General features: G+C 43.4%; 1 protein-coding gene across 1 annotated transcript in view; it reads left to right on the top strand.

Moving 5' to 3' along the window:
- The window catches only part of fbxl17 (F-box and leucine-rich repeat protein 17), a 188,233-nt gene that overhangs the window by 153,000 nt on the left and 17,305 nt on the right, over positions 1-17,928 (top strand). The window lies entirely within an intron of this gene.

Genomic DNA, 17,928 nt, shown 5'->3' with positions numbered 1-17,928 from the left:
GCTTTTTAAGGAGCGAGGGATGATGAAAGAGTGAGAGGCAACGGTGACAGGCTTAACTCGGAGAGGAAATAGAACAAGGTTTTGATTAATTGCGGCGGCGATGATTGGGAAGGCAGACGCTGCGGGCGAACATGTTCTGCCTTGGATGTGTGCGGAGGCCTTTGACAAGCTTGAATTTGTTTTTCGTCTGAACGCGTTTGTATTAAGAGGTGTAAAAACTACACAGACTGAAACCCGATCTCATTTTTTGCAAATAGGAATCATTTGGTTCATTCGATTCCACCTTTCCACGAACGGATCATGTGACGTAAAGCCCCAATCAAAGCTCTCCACATCATATCCAGGAAGTGCAAAAGTCGTTCTTTTCCTTTCACAATTCAAACGCTCGATCCCAGCGTAGTTGTTGTTGCTCCTGGGGCCACAAATGTTGCCGCAAAAAGCAATTCCGGTTGTGAAAAGTCGCTCGAAGGAACAATATGCAGTGGACATTCGACATCTGTGGCTTTGAGGCATGACATTGCAAAATTGGGTTGCCGAATGACTCGAGCTTTACGTGACGAGGTAAAACCAAAACCGGTCGCCCGAGCGGCCGTGACAATCTGTCTATTTTATCGCGTATGTTTGGCAGTGCGGCAAAACATCGAAATAATCCGCCTCCGAATCCACTCGCATTCGCCTGCCGGTTAATGTGAACCATTAGCAGACATGCAGGCTAATTGGCCATTAGCTTCTATCGAGCCGCAGTCCATCCAACTTTGCTAACTGGTCTGAAGCGCATTGCATGAGGCCTTTCTTTCTTCAGAATAGTTCATTAGTTGGTGGCTGTTTGGTGTTTTACATAATCAGCATGCAGTTGGTTATTAAAGGGGACACCTGAATTATTATTATTATTATTTTAATATTTGACAATACATTTGAAGCTTTTTTAGGGGTCGTGGGGGGGTCAAATCCTTTGCTGACCCGATGATTTTTTTGTGGACTTTCCAGTGAATGAAAAAAAGGTTGCCACTGATATGCCCTCAAAATAAAATAATAAAAAAGATGAAGACCGAAAGAAATAATTGACAACAACTTGGAGCCGCATTCACTTATCTGACTCGGAGCGGATGCCAGCCCTGCCTCATGAAGTCAAGTCAGACATGGAAGGAAAATCGGAACCAGCTGGTAATTGGCGAGGCGGATCAAACCAGTGTTGTTGAGGAGGGAGGGGGGTGGGGGGGGGGGTTCTGCAGCAGGAGGCTTCGTTGAATACTGTTTTTGTATGTCTGTTTCAAATTTGCTGCAGCGATTCATTTGCAATGTGTTTTATGTTACGGTGAAATTTATTTTTACCGTTTAAAAATTCCAACCTATAACCGTACTTTGAACTCCATGTTTGGTGGCGTAATTACGCAGTGAAAGTACAAATTGCAGTTCTTGTTCCTGGGTTCGTAAATTAGAAGCAATTGCTCACGTCAATGTCATCAAGAGTTTTAAGTCAAGTGCAATTTTATTCGACAGTTCTACTTCTGCCGTTCGTTAGCAGGAACAAGTGACAACAAATAGATGTTTGTTTTCGGGCTGCACCTAACGATTAGCTCTACAAACGATTAGTCTGTTGACTATTTCGTCGATCAGTTGATGAAACGGAAAAATAATTAAGCAAGCATGTTTTCATTTCCGTCCCTTCATTCAAAAACAGAACAAGTCGACAGTGACGCAGATAAATCGACAAATATCAATTCTGGTTCATCTACTGCTTTGGTCCGTCACTTGTCGGAAAATAGGCGTAAACAACGTTGATCATAGTTTTCCAAAGTAAATGTTTTTTATGGATGACGATGATGAGAAGTTGAGAAAAAGTCCACTTGGGGTTGTGTCATGTTGTTATGTCATCGAGTGAACGCTCCACGGCAAGGAAAACGTCCGCAAAGTGTCCATAAATGCAAAATGAAGCCGGTTGACATGACGACTTGCACCCGTGAGCCGCATTTGTACGTTAGTGTCAGCTCTCTGTTTGTTCGCTTGTTTCATGAAAATGTCACCAGCACTCGGAGGTTTGCGCTGTTGATTTGGGCTTCTCTTTCCCCCCCTCGGTCTCATTTATTTATTTATTTTTTTAATAATATTGAATATTTCTAGAAATGTTGCAGTGTAACGTTTCTGACAAGCCACAGTCTGTGCTTGATAAGCGCCGACCATTGAAGTCGGCCAACATTTCGATCACCTGTGAGGCGTGGTGAGATGTTAAGTTTAAAAGTCCGATGATGTCATCAATTTTAGAATGACTCTTGGGTAATTAAATTGGTTGGTTGGAGGTAACTGTTGTATCGTAATACTTATCGTCATTCTCGTGTTTCATCCACTTCAGCCTTGAGTTTCTGAATCTTACTGCTGAGTAAGGCCAATAAATGCGTTTTTCTTGTTTGACTGAAAAATGCTGAATTGCTTGACAGTGATTTTGCGTTTGGTGCTGATGGTTAAAATGTTCTTCAAAGATAGTCAACTGCTTATGGTGGTGGGTCCCAAAGTCTCATCTAAGGGCAAAAAAGGGGAAATTAATTCCTGGATTTGCACCATTATCTGGATTGGCACTCCAACGTATCTTTTGGCCAATATGTCAGAAAGTGCTTATGTTGTTGTTGTTGTTTTGATATTGCTGAGAGCGAGATGCCATTATTTGGGTGTCTACACCTTGTTCACATACTTTTCTTCAATGTTTCCAACGTGTATGGCACTTTACTCCATTCCTGCCAAGCATGCGGTATTTGAGCTGTAGACACAAGTGCTTTCTTCATCATTTATAGGTTCGTACACGTGCCCTCTGTCCTGTTCCATATAAAGTGAAGGCGCTCAATCAGTACCTTGCACACACTTAACAGTCTGAACCCTCTTGACACCCAACCCCCGGGACCCCCTGATATATTCCACACGGAGTGCTGACAACTGTGCGAGGTTTTGTTTACAGCTAAAATGAGATTTTGTGTAGAAATGATTTGTTTGCGCTTATGTGGATTTTGATGGCTTGTCTTTTCATGACGGTAAAAATGGGGATGGAACAACAGCCGTACTTTGATTACAGCACGATTCGAAGAGAAAAAGCACACGTGCTTCACACGATGGGTTTTACTGTCGGGGCACACTCGTAAGTATCTGTGAAATATCATTTCACCTGGCTTCTAAGCCTTTTCTTCATTTTTTTTGTGTAATAAGGTGATCTTAGTGCGAAGAAACAACTGGATCCTCTGAATAGAACAAAGAATGATATAGCATGGAGTTCAAATTCGGGGGGTGAGGGGGGGAAGACACTTACTCAATAATATTCTACAGAATATTCATCTTTGAATGACCAAAACTTACACTGGCCTCGGAACGTCTGCCCCTCAAAAAAAAATGCACATTTCAGAAAACTCTTGTATGCATGTCCTTTTCTCCGTGACTTTCTATGGGAGAAGGAGAAGCCTCGACAAGTATCAAGAACATCCAGCCATTCATTTTTTTTTTTTCATCCGCTTATCCTCACAAGGGTCGCCGGTGCTGGAGCGTATCCCAGCTGTCTTCGGGCAGTAGGCGGGGACACCTGTACAACCATTTGAGCTCACACTCACTCCTAGGGACAAATTTTGAGTGTTCCATTAATCTGCAATGCATGTTTTTGGAATGTGAGAGGAAATTCGAGTACCCGGAGAAAACCCACACAGGCACGGGGAGAACATGCTCACACATGGGAAGGCTGGAATCGCTCTGTGAGGCCGATGCATTAACCAGTAGTCGACCACCGGGACGCCCTATCAAAAACATCCGCCCACCATGTGCTTGTGTGTATGTTTGTATCCTAGTAGCTGCCCACTGCTGGCAAGCAGGTAGAACAACAATGAGCTGCGGGGGTCGCCGTGGCTTGAGCTCTTTGTGTTCACAGCCATGAAGCAGAAGGAGTCGGAGACGTGAGCCACTTAAATGGAAACGCTCGCCCGACCCGCGAACGTGAATGATGGTTTCCCACCCCGACTATAAATCCTTCTCGTTTACTCCAGAGGTGCAAATGAAACCTGAATCTTGTCGAGTCTCACCCACGTCCGCCCCTGCGCTTGTCGTTTCTGCTGAAATAAGACCAATAACGTTGGGGGGGAAAACATTTCGGAGCAGAATATTTATTGCCGTCGACGATGTACAGACGACGATGTACCCCCTTGTTTTCTTTCTCTTTTGCAGCCTCAGTCCCAATTATACAACTTTTCATACAAGCGTGCTTATTACTGTCATATTTAATGATGAAGAAAACAAAATAATGCAACATTGGGTATTTTTAAGTTCACAAATCCAAATTGGCAACCCCCTGCATTAAATTATTGTATTTCATGATATTTTTTTCCATGTTTGCGGTCAGGGCCATTTGTAATAAACAAGTACAGCACTCTGGCAAAGGTCAGTAAATTGCTGCACTGCAAGGATACTGCACTGACTGTGTTCCTAAAACAATCACAACAATTACAGAGATTAAAAATGTGGGGCGGGGGGGGGGGGTAAAAGAAGCATCGGGCACTAGAGGGCACTCTCCACCCCTCCGTCTGCTTAAAATAAATGCACTCTGTTCCACACATGCACCCCCCCGCCCCTTTAGGACACACATGCACCTTTCTAGAAACATGCTGAACATGGAAATAAAAGTCAGAAAAGTACCAGAGAGTCCAGGGGACAATCAATTTGAATTATATTAATCAGTGCAAGCACTCAGGACCTCTCTTCCTGTATTCAATTACAACGCTTAAATCTCCTCTTCTCCCTCTCGCTTTGTCCATCTCTACATTTCCTGCCATCGCTGCCGTCTCTATTAATATTACCCGCGTTGTTTTTTTTTGCCGAGTGCCGGCGGAGATAAGAGATTTTAACCTAATGAAAAGTGTGCGCGTTGGGATTGAAAAGCTCCTAAAAAAAAAAAAAGAAATCAGGGCAAATGTTCCTCTCGCCCTTCCATTTGGTGCCTTTCGCTCTTCATCCGCTGCTTGCGCTCTGCCACCCCGATCCTTTGGTACATTTAGCCCGCTGTCCCCCCTTTAGCCCCGCCCTCCTATGCTAAATGGGCTGCATTACTGTAATGAGCTGGCAATTTATGGACCGGCGCAAGATTGTCCGTCCAATGTTTGGTCTACCCTTCGTTCCCTGTGGGAACACGTACATAGTCACTCGATTAGAACTCTATATGGACAGCTTGTGTACAGCGGCATTAGGACACGCAACAGCTGTCGCTCTTCTGTCAGCGCGAAGGCCGGATCGATGCGTCCATGTTCCACGCATCCCACAAGGAAAAGAAGTCAGAAGCGCAAATACACACGGCTCTGAATTGGCACATCTGAATAACTACTTTAGACAAAATAAAACGGGCTAAACTCGATAATAATCAACACGGAGAGCACTCCAGAGTTCAAATCTCCTTTGAAACCTCTTGGAAAATAATGAAGATAATACATTGTAAGTTGATAAAAGATCATACGGGTCCAGAATGGATTTTTTTATCCAAGGGAACAGAATATAATAAGCTCTGACATACAAACCCAATTCCAATGAAGTTGAGGCATTGTGTGAAACACAACCGAACACAGAATACAACAATTTGCATATCATGTTCCACCTACATTTGAATGAATACACCACAGAGAGTTTGAACCTTCAATATTTTGTCTTTGTCGCATATTTAATTAAATATACCGTATTTTCCGGATTATAGGTCGCACCATTCATAAAGTGCATAATAAAGAAGGAAAAAAAAAACGTACATCAGTCACACTGGAGTCTATGTCAAAGTTTGGGGGGAAATGTATTTTAAAAACTCGAACACCAAGAACATACACGTCATCTTTAAAGGCAATTTAAAATAAAACTAAAATGCAGAACAAAAGGTTGAATAAGTGTGCGACATGCTAATGTTACATAAACAACGGAAAACGCGTCTGGTATGTTCATGTAGCATATTAAGAATTATCCAGATAACATGCTAACACGTTCACCAAACAATCAGTATCACTCCTTATCACTAAATCCAATGAAATCTTTACCCTCTGTGTCAGTTTCAAACAACTCTGCCAACTCTTCTACCTCGCTTACGTCACACGACTTATCAATACGGGCCCAGAGTGCCCTCCTGTGGTTTAATGTGAAAATAGCATGGGAAAAGATATAATCATGTATTCATAATTTCACACATAAGTCGCACCCCAAGGCCAAACTATTAAAAAAAAACTGTGGTTTATAATCCGGAAAATACGGTAGGTTGAAAGTGATTTGCAAGTCATTGGATTCAGTTTTTGTTTTTTAAACACATCGTCCCAACTTCATTGGAATTGAGTTCATAGGAGCTAAAACAAATTCAAAACCGATGAGCTTCTGAAAATGAAATCGGAATGTATTTGCTATCCAAATCCAAATAATAAATACAAAATATGTCGTCTAGTTGAGATCTGGATTGCATTTCGATCTGACGTTAAAGTCCACATAAAGGGGATGCGATTTGATGGAAATCGAAAAGTCTGAGCATGTTAAATCATATTGTTCACTTTAAATAGAAATGAATACCATCGAAATCATCACAAATTAATGACGAATATTAGCCTGCACATCAGTCAGCCTACTGTGTTATACAATGGAAATCATTCCTCCAAGGAAGCCGAAAGGAAAATAAGCACATGCTCACATTAGTTACAAATGAAGGCTGTTAACTCAGAGGGGGTGAGGGGGGGCTGAAAAAAAGCTGCTTCTTTATGCCAGCAGGATTTAGCGGTTCCCATAAATGTTTGTTTTCCTTGGTTGCCTGGCGCAGAAATGATTGTCACTGTGTGGCGTGTTGTCTCTTGTCTGGTGGCCAACTAAATAAGTGTCACGGAGCAGTGAATGTCTGAGCAGAAAGGGGTGGTGAGGGGGGGTAGAAAGGGTGGTGGTGGGGAGGGAGGTGTTTAGGTCTTCGGGCAAGCAGGTCACCCCCTCCAAAATGTGCGCACTTTGTCGTCAGAGGAAATATAATCAATAATTAATAACGTCGCCGAGGTCAGTTCAAAGCCTGTTTGTGCCTGCCGCGTGAGCGGCAGATTAAAGTGGATGTAAAAGGTCGACATTGGATGTCGCATAAATAAATGGCAAGTATACACCCAGCTATGCACATAAGGATGTTAAACACCACGGCCACAAGGGGCCGACCTCCGCAGTAAAGAGGTCAAAGTTCACCAGCGCGTGAGTGAGAGGGGATGATGGTGACACTGAACCCTTGAAACATCCTCCGGAGAGATTAAGGAGCAGGAAATGCCACAGACGATGCAATAGAGAGAAGGCCGATTAATAATGATGACTTCGGTTTGAACATCTCTCCTGCATTTTTGGGGACTAATCGCTCTCTTTGTCAGAACTCTCTTGGCTGAGAAGGATAAGGCTTTGTCTCGTTTCCCGTTGCTGAATCTCAAGACTTAATGAGTTTGGAAACAAGGGAAGTCGAGTCAATTGCTTGGTCCGCGTTTTACTCGTTGCATTTTTCAGACGGTCTTGAAAGTCTGAGGGGCAATTTCATTGGGGCTGAAATATTTTAGTCCCTAAGGCCTTGAAATGTGAGTTCAGTGCGTTTCTTAGCCATGCTCGCAACTCAAAACGCTCGTATGTCAAATCAACTTTCCCCATTGATAAATCGTACATTTTTGCTGAACCTTGACTGAAGAAGAATTTCAAAACTGACTCTGTACGATGTGGCAAAATGAGTCCTTTCATCACACCAAAGTATGTTCTGTATTGTATGCTTATGTTTTTTGCCCCACCGTCTGTTTGATTAGCCGTTGCTCGAAGGGTTCAAACACCCATGACTCCAGTGCTATTTTTGCGGTCTGTTTTGGTTTTTGGTGGTATTGTTTGTTCGCATTTAGCTTTACAGACTGTGGTCAGGTATAGCTATAAGGTTGTTTTAAATTCACAATGAGTAATTCTCTTTGTTTGATGTTTAGTTTGACAGTCAGCTTCAAATGCGACTGGTAATTACCAGCTTGTAGTCTCTATTTTGAAGATTTTTTTTTCCTGTCTGACAAACTGATGCTGGTTTTGAAATCAGTTGCGTTCATATCTTATATCGGCTCCCAAAAAAAACAACTGTTCAATATTTATTTAGTCCATCGTTGAAATGCGTTGAAGATGTTTGAGGCAGCTGAGGTGAGATCATTAGTAGGCCACCCTTTTAGACGCAATCCTGAACTGGTGTCCTTCAACCTTTGGGAAATAATTTCCGCTGGTCAGAACAAGAATTGTTTTGATGTCTTGGCCAACGCGCTGGACGTCATAACTGTCAATTTATTTTGTATTTGTATTCCTTGTTTTTGTTGACCTGAAGGGAACTTTCCACTCCTCCTGCAAAGTTTTTCCCGATTACTTTTATCACATTCTGAAGTGATGAAATAATTTTCGGACCCCTTCGCTCTTGCTGAGCAGATGTTTGAAACGAGTCTCTGAATAGAGTGTTTGTTGGAACACAACAATCTGACTTTCATAGTTTGTTGAGTTTCATAGCTTGTGACTTTCTTGATGTGAGCTTAACTAACTTCATTAACTCATTCAGTACCAGCCAATTCTAGACCAAGTCTGAAAAGACGTTTAAAAACGTCTTTGGGAGTGAACGAGTTAAAAGGAGAGGAAAAGTGTTTTTTTTAAGGTGACACTTCTGAATATGAAGCAGAACTAAAAAAAGGTTTTAAGGTGTCATTTTGCATTTAGGTGATCTTATCAGTTCCATGGAAGTGAAGTTGTCGGGTAAAACACGAGTTGTTCCGCGTGTAGGTGTGACCGAAATGAGCATCTGGAAACGGACTGATGTGTTTGGTCTGTGGACAGGTATGGCCGATGTTTGTTATTTGACAAAACACTCTTTAGTAATTTTGTTTTCTCTCATTCCCCTTTAAAAAAAACTGTTTTATTCTGACGCTTTATTCTCATTTTATCGTGGTGATTTTTCAACAGGTTTTGTGTGTCGTTGGGGCATGCAGTCACGTTAATCGAAATCCATTTGCGCTGAGAAAATGACTGACGAAAAGCCCATGCTGACATATTTCTGACAGCATAGGAAAAAGCATATTTCAAGAGAAACCTGCCACTTCAGCCTTTGCGGGACTGACTTTCGGCTGCAGCACAACGGCGGCCAATTGTTTGTCTGCTGTTCACCGCACAGGTTGCACATTAATGGGAGGAAAAGGGGCATGACATGTTTCGGGGCGGGTCTGTCTGCCCGAAACGCTCTACTAACCTAATAGTTGTGTGCAACTTATAGCAATTTGGTCATTTGGTTTAGGGCAAATTCGGGGCTTAAGTGGGACCCCCCCCCCCCCCCCCCGAACCTCCTCGAGCACTGAAAACAACGTTATGCCCCCTCTGACTCTCTCACGCCTTTACACAAACACTCACAGACACAGATTATGTTATCGTCATGATTTAAAAGTTAGGTCTGGGGAAGCCTTGTTAATGATTCTGGCTGGTTTCAAATTAATTCTTTAAAGGCTCCAGATAAGGTGGCAACAAGTTTTCCGCAAGGGGCAGCTGTGTTGCCGTCACAGTTTTCACAAGCCGCGATGACGCGGGAAAACCCGAGTTAGCTTAGCCCCGGTGATCTTAATGATTAAAAACAATCCACGCTCGAGAATGTAGTCATGTTCTGTCTAAGCAGCGTGTAAAATGGCATCAGTTTTTCCCGTGGAACTAAATAAGCAGAAGAGAGGGGCCCGTTTCTCGGCTCTGGATCCAATAGCAGCGTGTAATTACCCTTAAGACCTACTCCCTTTGCGAAAGGATTAGCCATAATCCAGCAGCAAAAGCATAACTACTGCTAGCATAATTCCAGTTTAGACTCTCATACAAGTCATGTATAGACAGCGTAATGCTCGCTGGCTTTCTGTCTCTCGTCTCGCCGATGCGTCCTCTGTTTGCGTCAGAGAGTCTTCCTCTCATACTCGACTCCGATGAAGAGATATGAAGAAATAGAAAAGGTGGAGATGATTAATATCTTCAAACGGATGGCGCAGTTGGAGCAGAGGGGGGGCTGTCCGTTTGAAACAACGCTTCGTATTGCCAGTACTCTTGTCAAGAGTTGTCCAACAATTATTTGATGTCATAACAAATCTGTTCCTTTTAAAAGAGATATGATCCAAGATAAGAGGTTCATTTTTTATCTCCGTATGGGTGAAATCATGAAACAATTACATTTATCCATTTTTTTCCCCATTTGATGATTTAAGTAGTTGAACGCATTGTTTTATTGTTTTACATTTAAATTTCTGAATATAAAATTGAATGAAAAAGACAATTGCAGATTTTGAAGTCAAAGTAACTCCACTGGTCCATTAATTTTTCATTTTATTTAATATTTATCTTCTTTGGGCGGTGGTCGAATGATTAGCACGTCTACCTCACAGTGCAGAGGTACCGGGTTCAATTCCCGCTCCGGCCTTCCTGTGTGGCGTATGCATGTTCTCCGCTTCCGTGCCTGCGTGGGTTTTCTCCGGGTACTCCGGTTTCCTTCCACATTTCAAATACATGCATGACAGGCTGATTGAACCCTCTAAACTGTGACCCTTGCGAAGATAAAGCAGATTAGAAAATAGATGGATGGATGAATGGATTTATCTTCTTTTCAGACATTTTCACAAAGGGGTGTACTCACTTTTGTTGTCTGCAGGTTAGATATTGCTGTTCAAGTTGTATGTACCGTAATTTACAGTGTAGCAAAGTGCCCTTTTGTTCCAGGTTTTTCCCTTTGAAAAGATGTAACAAAATATTTACAAAAATGTCTGGTGTGAGATAATCCCTCGTGGCCGTCTCCGCAGTACGTGGCAGATGTTTAAGGAAGAAGTCTGGGGGAAAAAAAGTAACAAATGAACTTCGATTTAAATTTCAAAGGAAAAAGTCATCTTTCTTGACGGTGTTTAAAAGGTTTGTCAGTAATCACTTGGGCAGCTGTTCCGCGCCGTCGTCTTCCACCTTTTCCTCATGAACGTTCTTCCTGTTAGGATTCTTCAAATTGAGTGTGCTCGCCCGTCCTGAAGTCTCATTAAGTGCTCTTAACGCAACACACGTCGGGCGCTTTCATTCTGCGGGCGCTCGGGATGTTCGGCCCATTTGAGCCTTGATGAATAAAGTCGAGCGTTAAGTGTCCCATTGTCGCACCGAGTCGCTGATGAGTGCTGAAAGGAACCTTGTTGTAGGTCACCTCGGCGACAGCGCCATCTCTTCCTATCGGGCCTTCACTCAGTCTATCTGTCCTTGCCCATCACTCTTCCTCTATCTGGGCCGCCCGCTGCCACTCACTCGCCAACCTCCACAATCTGTTTTCCCGGTTTCCACTCGGCGTCTTTTTCTAGAAGGTTATCACACATCAGCTACTAAGAGTCTCACTGTGTTGTGTGTGTGTGTGTGTGTGTGTGTGTTATAGTCAGATGCCAGGCCACCATACGCATTGCGGTTACTTTTTCATTGTTCTTTTTCAATCTATCTGCTTCTTATTTCACCATTGCAACTGCGAATTGCTGTAGCCAGTTCAAAAGTTGAGACCCAGATCCAGAGATCTAAGCAGAACGGTGTGTTCACATCTGTGATGGACTGACAACCACACCAGGGTGTACACCGTCTCTCATTCAAACGTGTTTTCCTGTTGTTTTCCGAATAAAGACTGACCGCGCATCCCGGCTCGGCGAAAATCTGGATCTCGTCTAAACATTTGCGCAATGTTTGTTTTAAGTGCTTTATTCTTTATAACATTAGCGATGCTCCTTTTGCGTGACGCCCGCTTAGCTTTGAAGTGGAGCCTTGTGTGTCATTCCATCAGTCATTACAACCATGGGACCCGCAACTCTTGGCCCAGTCCAGCACACATCACAAGAGTGACAAGTGACATCCACATGATACTTGTTGAGTTAACCTTTCGCAGGGTTTACTGCTTCGGGACGATAAATGAACATGCGCGTAAACTCTGCTGTGACCAATATTCGACAGTGCTGACGAGCAGTTCAACAAGCATGACATCGACACCGGAGCGGTCGTTAAGAGTGGAGTTCTTCGCATTCTCTTGTAAAATAAACACTAGAACTTGGAATTGATGTTACTATTTCCTGTGATTCCTCCAATAGTCGTCAGTGGAGTCACTGAAGACTGATGGAGACCTTGGCTGACTAGATGAAACTCATCAGTTGTGCGGCTCCCTAGAATGTAAACGTGGGCACAGAACTTTGTGAAATGATCATTGTGTTAGGTGACCGGGAAACGCATCCTGCGGGACGCCACACAATCTGAAAGACTGGGCTTCAGATCTGCTGTTTTGATTTGACTCAGAGGTCAAATGAATTTAGCCGATCATTCTTTAACCCTTTGAGGGACAGCGGTTACCACAGTGGACAGCTTATCATGTTATCAGGTTACAGGGTGCACGAAAGGTTTTAGTGCAGTGGTGTCAAACTCCTTTTTGGAGCGGGCCATCATTTAGTTACCGTTTCACTAGGAGGGCCGTTATGACTGAAACCATATAAAGAAGTATAGAAGTAGTATAACTGTTGATTCGACTCTTGTTTATGTTCCTATCGTGAGGGGTTCGGGAACAAGAAAATGTTTAGAAGCTATCTCTTATTTATTACAAATGAGAATTTAAAATTTTGGAAGACATTTTAGAAAGGATCATGGACGTTGACACGTTTGAGCTGCTTTCGCGGGCCGCATAAAATGATGTGTTGGGCCAGATCTGGCCCCCGTGCCTTGATTTTGACACCGTGGTTTATTGTCTTAGTGTGAACAATCGTGTCCACAAATGGAGTTTCTTGAAGGCCTCTTTTTTTGATGCAATCCATTGCTTTTATTTTTTCAAGCGAACGTCGTGAGTCTGTGCTCGACGAGTGTCACGTTCAAGAATCCCGTCAAACCCTTAAATCGAAAGAGAAAAGGACAGCCCCGAAAGAACGCGCTCAAGTTTGGCATTTGACGCCCATCATATAATGTCCAGTGTTAATCCAAAAATCATTTGGATTCTTTTCCCCCTCAATATTCAAAGGTCAGTTACAAAGATGACATTACCCGTCTCGAAATTGATGTGACGCTTTTTTTTTTCGTTGAACATTTGCTGCGACTGCGCAAAGAATCGCGTGCGGATGTACGCGCCTTCGTCGTTGGGGGTTTTGGCCGTCTGGTGACAACCCTGAGTATCCCTGAACACACCATCGAGAAGCAAACGAAATATCTTGCACATTCGACCTGACAGTTGCGCTCTCTGGGATACATCAACCGTAATGAGACCCTGTTTTCCTGTTGCACCATATCCCCCCCCCCCCTCACATACACACACACACCCTTTTTTTTTTTTAATCCTCCCCACACAAGCACATTGTCCATCACGTAAATCTTGGCGCTGCAACATCATGTCTTTAGTCAACACTCTGTCTTAATCAGCGGCTAAAATATGGGGTATAAAGTTACGGCCAACAGGCACCGGGATGGCTTTGACGCAGTTGAGATAGCTGTAATGGCACACCATCATTTAGGACAATGTAATAAGTGAATATCTCATAAGCCTGTAAAAAGATGCTTAACCTCTGGAGCTCTGAGGTCAGGCTCTCAGATAGGAGAGTAAACTGATTACAAGAAGGTTCCCTTCTCACATTGCGGTCATCTCCGTATTGACCAGCGCCTGACCCCTCCACCCCCACGCTGTTGCGAGAGCAGTTTGCATCCTTGGGAACCCCGCCTATGTTTGGATAATTCCGGCGTTTATGGCGCTTGAATAACCGCTCGGAGAAAAAAAAAAAAGAATAGCTTGGGAGTGTCCGGCTTTTGAGATAACGGGGGGGGGGGGGGGGTGGAACGGCAAAAGATTTAAGGCTTGGCTCTGTCGTTCACCCTTTGGGTCTGGAAAGCTCAAGAGTTGTGTTAAATTTCGTACAAGCAGACTTTGGAACGTAAAACTCGCGGCTGTTTTCTCTGACGTGGTGTGTTTTTCTCGAGCTGATCCTGCAGATAAAATTTGAAAAGGTGATTGGGGAAATATTGCGTCGGTCATCAGCGTTGGAAAAGAAACACTGTTTAGAGTTGCTTTTTCAAGTTTCCAATTGCTTCAATACATCGAAACTCAAACTTCTGAACATCGTTTGTCACCTCCATTCAGGCTAAATAACAGCTGGGGTTTTTTTGCATTCAGAAAAGCTTTCAATTATGTTGTTTGCTCTTCTATAAAGAACACATTGGCTTATTTTGATAAAAGCACCACTCGGCAAATAGCTCAGTAAATCCTTTCAGATTTTATTTTTTTTTTCCTCCAAGTTTGTAGTTGTCGTTTTGCTTTCATCACACGATGCTGACGCTCCTTCGTACTTTGGTCGCATTTGCTCAAACTTTCATTTTCAAAGATTGGCATTTTGTGCCTCCAAAATATTCTTCTCCTGTCAAACAATTGACCAAAACAGTTCTTCAAACACCATTTTCTCTCTTTTGATTTAAAAAAAAAATAAACGTTTCAGTAATTCACTAACTGAAAGCTTGACTGACACAAAGACATGCTGTGTCAAATCCCGAGAGTGTCCCAGACTAACAAAGCATTTTGCTAGAAACGGAAGACAATCTGAACTGTGCGTTCGTCTGTATGAATGAGATCCAAGATTTAAGGGCAATCTGTATTTCTTCTCTTTTTTTATTTTCTCCCACCCCCACACACACACACTTGAAACACCACCAGTCACCACACACAGCACTCTCAAAACCATTTTCAGACTGGGCCGCCAAGTGTGTCCTCATTACCGTCATTGAGTGTGTAGTCACCACTCAGTCACAGCTCTGGCTGCCAAAATGTGATTTTCCTTCTCTTTTTTCCTCCAATTCTTCTACCCCCCGCCACCCCCTCCCACCTACGTGAGCTCTTCTTGCATATCGCTTCATCTTTTTTTGTCGACAGAAAATCATTACCAGTCAGCAAAGACAATTTCCTGATCCCACGGTCACTTAGACTCTGCCAATCACTAGTTTTTCGGGAGGAAAAAAAAAAGCTGACAATTTTATTTATTAATGTTTTTTTTTTTTTCAGTCCATGTCAATGAAACAGAGAAACCTAGACAGGATTAAAGGATGTTAGATGTCTCAACTCAACTGTATTTAGAGAGCACTTTGAGATTCAGATTTGGATTCATTGTTCATCTCAACTCGCGAGCTAACAGTCCGAAATTTTCCTTATGCATATGCCTTCATGTGGGACTTTGGTCTGTCTGAATCTTGATTGCCACTTTTGACCGAATTGGAAAGAAAAATGCAGTGAAGTCTCCATCCATCGACTGCACTCCACTTTCACCACCCAGGTGAACAAAAGTGATTTTGCTCTCGCAAAAACCTTTTTTTCAGAGAAAAAAAAAGGCTTTCTCCCTTGCAGAAAGCAGCCAACGATTTCCATTTACCCCCCGAGGGAGTGGTTGCAGTTTACAGTCCACCGATGGAGGGTGATGGCGGGAGCAGGAAGGAGACGAGCGCATTCAGGCATATTAGACTCTAATGGCCACCAGTGTGATTGCCTCCGACGCTTGCTTTGTTCTGACCGATGCATTATCTGACTCCTTTCAGTTTGCGTCAGTGAGCTTCATTTGCGTCCTTGTAGAAGAAGAAACGGAGTCGCTGCAAAAGAGGAACCAAAGCGGAGCCACAAATCTGATCCACTATCCTTTGAGAGATTTCAAAACCGTTTGCCTCAAAAGAAATAATGCAAGTGGATCTGTTTGAGTGCGAGACATAAGCAAAGAAGTTATTGAGTAAGATGCTGAGTTTACACTGAAAAATTGTCACGGTCTCAGACAAGAAACTGAAAGTCAGAAGGATGTTGTTCGAGTTTCACTGGAGTCACCGCGCACTCCCGTCATCTCAATCGTTTTCATATCCAAGTCTGAGATTAGGCTGCTACTAAAAACGATAATTTCTCTCTTAATTCTGAGCAAGAGTTAGATTTTCTTTCTCCAAGTGTCTCTACCAAATCTTACCAAACTATTCTGATATACATGCAGCTTTCGTGAGGCACTTCCATCCATCCATTTTGTGAACCACTTTATCCTCACAAGGATCGCAGGGCATGCTGGAGCCTATCCCAGCTGTCTTCGGGCAGTAGGCGGGTTAAACCCTGAACTGGTTGCCAGCCAATCACAGGGCACACATCGACCAACAACCATCCGCGCTCACACTCACACCTAGGGACAATTTAGAATGTTCCATTAGCCTGCCACGCATGTTTTTAGATTGTCGGAAGAAACTGGAATACCCGAAGAAAACCCATGCAGGCACGGGGGTCGGAAGAAACTGGAATACCCGAAGAAAACCCATGCAGGCACGGGGAGAGCATGAAAATTCCACACAGGAAGTCCGGAGCCAGAATTGAACCCTACACTTCTGCACTGTGAGGTCGACACGCTAAACCAGTCGACCACCAGGCCGACCCGCCCGTACTTCCCTTTTGGAGGGGGGGGGGGGGGCATAATCAATTTATGTAACGTTGGTTATGCTCACATGTAGCCAGCTAGCTTTGTAATATAGAAAAATGTGATGCGACCAGGAATTCTTCCAAAGGCGTCCCAATTTCTAAGGTCTAATGCACTCTCTCATGGGTACCAATGCTGAATTGGGACATGAATTAGTTGCTCTCATATATTGTCCTGTTTTTCCTCAGATTCTAGATTGTTGTCACTTTTACACCTTCAGTTTGTTGTTATTTTAGGCCTGACCACCCCAAAAGGTTTTTGACGGTCCACTGTCGAGTAAATTCAGTTTTCATCTCATGTGCTCGTCTTTTTTTCCCATTGAAATTCTAATTGAAGCTCTGTGGGAATGCAATTAACAAGAGTTGGTAGCTCCGGTAATTACATTTGGGATAAATGTGGTTGGACATGACAAGAAGGGTCGAACACACGCAAACACACATTCACGTCCCGTGTGTGCACGGCTCGTCACTGCTCACGCTCTCGTCCCCGCAGTAACGCTTTACACGAAACATACTGCAACTTCAAAGGGTTTTTTTTTTTGTTTTTTTTACTGCCTGTTGAGCTATAATTGCTTTTACTCTTGGCGAGCTGAAACACGCTGAAGCACAAAAGGAACCACATGTGAAATGCTTGCCCCCGAGCGATACGATACATATGTTGCATACTGTACACATGATCAATGAATCTGTGGAAAGATTGATAATTGCATGCAGAAAATGATCAATATTGCCCTTTCTTTAACGTCACGTTCTAACTTTGAGCTTCTCTTGGTTGGACCCTAACACACTTCATTAGACGACCTTTTCTATCAGTGACCTAACGTGTTGGAATTAAATATTGCGGTGAATGTTTCCCAAACTTTTGAAAGTGCAGATCCCGAATCTTTCACTTTGCCCCGCTGGTCAATTGATTTTGTGGTGCAAATGAGAAAACGACATCATGAGGCTAAGTGACGATTTAGCGGTTCTGTCAAAGGCCGGCTCTGTCTTTAACTTTCCCCTTTCATCTCTCTCTCTCTCATCCTTGCTCCACCTACCTTTCCGCTCTAATTAGCCGGTGTTGTGAGAAAGTGGGAGAACAAAGATCAGGCGCAGCTAATCAATCGACTGTCGAAGCGCACATCTCCTTCCGCTGGCCCAATCATCAGGAAGACGTTTGTTTATCTCGGCATATTGGAATATGGGAGTAGTTACCCTTTCACATTCTCCATCCCTTCGGCATTGTGGACCAACGCTAACCCTGTAATACATTTCATCTTGCAGCAGCCCAAAGAAGCGCGGGTGTGGGAGAGATTTGCATCTGCGCGATGTGTTGTGCGCGTGCATGATAGCGGGGTGTTGCGTCAGCGCTAAAAGAATGTGTCACATCTGTGGCCACACAAACTTGCCCTGGTTTCATCTCGAGTCTCAGTCGACCCCTGCGGGAGCGCGATGCTGTTACATTTGCATGAAAAAGG

This window comes from Hippocampus zosterae, chromosome 6 (genome assembly GCF_025434085.1).
Source record: "Hippocampus zosterae strain Florida chromosome 6, ASM2543408v3, whole genome shotgun sequence".
Taxonomy (NCBI): Eukaryota; Metazoa; Chordata; class Actinopteri; order Syngnathiformes; family Syngnathidae; genus Hippocampus; species Hippocampus zosterae.
The sequence above is the reverse complement of the archived record's forward strand: the minus strand, read 5'-3'. Positions and strand labels throughout refer to the sequence as shown.